The sequence below is a fragment of the Rutilus rutilus genome (assembly GCF_951802725.1).
Source record: "Rutilus rutilus genome assembly, chromosome: 3".
In the NCBI taxonomy this organism is placed as follows: domain Eukaryota; kingdom Metazoa; phylum Chordata; class Actinopteri; order Cypriniformes; family Leuciscidae; genus Rutilus; species Rutilus rutilus.
In genome coordinates, this window is record NC_140211.1 from 39,789,137 (window position 1) to 39,791,764 (window position 2,628).

General features: G+C 36.1%; 1 long non-coding RNA gene across 3 annotated transcripts; it reads right to left on the minus strand.

Annotated features, from left to right (window-relative positions):
• Positions 1 to 628: 628 nt before the first annotated feature.
• Positions 629 to 1,994, minus strand: LOC311288482. 3 transcript variants are annotated; one of them, XR_014626932.1, is made up of 6 exons: positions 1,930 to 1,994; positions 1,487 to 1,538; positions 1,232 to 1,296; positions 1,072 to 1,131; positions 891 to 988; positions 629 to 694 (listed from the first exon to the last, which is right to left on the minus strand). It is a non-coding gene; the product is annotated as an uncharacterized lncRNA (long non-coding RNA). The 3 variants fall into 3 exon arrangements; XR_014626933.1 differs by lacking the exon at positions 1,930 to 1,994 and having other exon boundaries at positions 1,487 to 1,564; XR_014626934.1 differs by lacking the exons at positions 1,487 to 1,538; positions 1,930 to 1,994 and having other exon boundaries at positions 1,232 to 1,478.
• Between the last annotated feature and the right edge of the window lie 634 nt (positions 1,995 to 2,628).

Below are 2,628 nucleotides of genomic sequence, written 5' to 3' on the forward strand. Positions count from 1 at the left end.
AGACAAAATTTGTGTTAATTTTAACTCATTCATTGTGTTAATGATTTTAACAAAGTAAATATGTCAGAGAGGTTAGCACAAAGATGTGTAAACGTGTTAAATTAACACATTATGTGCTGTCCTTCACTGCAAACATTTTTGAAAACATACATAAAACCATAAACAAAACATTAGCATTTGACTAAATGAATGTAGAGTCATTGGTTGTTTAGCTTATACAAGTATTATAATGAAATATCAACCATTACATTCATAAAACTGCAGAATATAAATAAATTTTTAAGCATTCAAAAAGGAAATGTCCAAAACAGGACAAAACACAGTTCTTTTCACAATACAAGACACATAACCCCACCTTAAAAATAATTTCACTTATTTCCAAAAATGTGTTGGATTCATGTACACTGGTGGCCAAAAGTGCCGTAATGTTTTTGAAAGAAGTCATTTCTTATTATTATCAATGTCTGACTGTCTACTCCATCTTTTCTACAGCATAGGAGTAAAAGTCATCATCAAAATAATCTTTAAAAAGCCAACACAATGTTTTTGTCCACCTTTGTGAATAAATGAACTTCTCCAAAGATTGGTTCCTGTTCAGAACTTGATTGACAACATCAGAGTGTTCCCATGGTCTGCATGCGTGCCCACAAACACAAATGTACTCAGTCCTTCAGAGGAGATCCCGGTTCCAAAACTATATGAGAGAGAGAGAGAGAGAGAGAGAGAGAGAGAGAATATTAGTGTCACATTATTTTTAACCTCATTTTTTGTTAATTTTTATTATTATTTTCACAAAAACTTAAGAATATATATTTGTAAACAGCTTTTGTCAATAAATAGCATACAAAAGAACTAAATTAAATTATGCCAGATTAAATTTTAATACTTACAAATCCTAAATTCTGTCCAAAAATGCTGAGATCCATAGAAAGAACGACTGAAATAGATGATTTTAGCCCATTTCAGCTTGTCTGCAGTGAAGGAGTACCTGTTTGAGACAAATACACAGTAAGATACATGCAAGACATCACTGTGTGATGATCGTTCTCCTTCCTAAAGTAGTTAACCCACCTGTGCGCTGATATTAGGACCTTCCTAGTCAGGTGGAACTGCAATGGTAGAGTCTTCTGGCTATTAAAATATAAAAATAATGCAAAAATATAAACTTAAGTTGTTTAGAATGCTAGATTTGGTCTGAATGAATTAGTGAGAGTTTTACTGCAGTGCTTACCTGGATACATTTAATCTGGTGAGACTGAACAAAGACAATGGTCCATCTTCTGATTGGTTCATTTGCTGTGTAATAAAGTTAGACATAATGCAAAGGTCACTTATTTGATATAAAGTTAGCCAATTTTATAGAGATTTTATAAGATATTGTAAGCTACCTAGTCTGCACCAGTGGCTCAAAAGCAATTTTCACATAGCGTATGCTAATCATTTTAGCAAACTTATATCAAAATATATCACAAATGGGCTGGCCTACCTCTGGAATCTTGCTAAGTCACTGGCGCGAATTGGCGCTTTGTTGCAGTTGCCTTTAAACACAAAAATGGAAGTAAATATTAAATTCCATTAAAAAAAAATATATATATAATATGGTATAGTTTGCAAACTAATGCTAAAACTATAAAGGTTCTCATCAGTAGGCCAACATTAGGCTATAAACAGAATTTCACATTAGTTTATTCACATTTATTGTTAAACGCGTTGCTCGTTGGCATATTTTAACTCGACAATTCAATAATCTAACAAAGTGTGTAAAATGAAACGTTAGCTCAGTTTACCATGGTAAAGTTCGTTACCGCCATGTTGACGACGAGTAGCTAACGTTAAAGTTAACATACGTTAAACTGGGCACAATCCTGTCAACAGCCAGTCTATGGTCAACATACACAGAATGTTTTTTTTTTTTTTTTTTTTTTTTACCTTGCTTGCTGATCTCTCTCGCGGTGAAGTGAATTCCGTCTCTTCCCCGGGCCAGACACGAACGTCGCGATCCAACAAAAGACAGACCCCATTACCTACACTGGGGTGCGTTTCCCGAAAGCATCGTTGGCCAACTATGGTCGCAAGTTCATCGCAATGTCCATTGAACTCTATTGGTAACGACGGAACTTGCGACCATAGTTGGCCAACGATGCTTTCGGGAAACGCACCCCTGGATGTCTGTCTGACGCGACACGACAAATCCCAGACAGTGTAGTGATGCGCCGCGGCCGTTATATTTCAGACGTAGTCCGATACGAGTCCAAGCGCTCGCGCTAGTTCTTACAAGGGATAAACAGGTTTGCATTTAAAGGTCCGGTCGCTTCAATGTGTCCAATATAGACAGCCTCTGGCTATTATAGCGTTGTAGACACGCAGTGTAAGGCAAAAATTAGGAAATAAAAAGCACGGTGGAATGGTGCCAGCCAGAGAGGCAGTTACGTCAAATACAGTAGTATACAGCAAATTTAAAAAATACAGTAAGTCTCTGTATGTGGTGTTAGACGTCACAGAAAATTCCCATGATGCAATTGGAATCACAGTTATTTACTGTAAAGAGAAATAGCAGTATAATACTGGGGGATTTAAAGTAAATAACTGTAGAAATTACAGAAAAGTCTAACAGTGTAGGTGACAGCA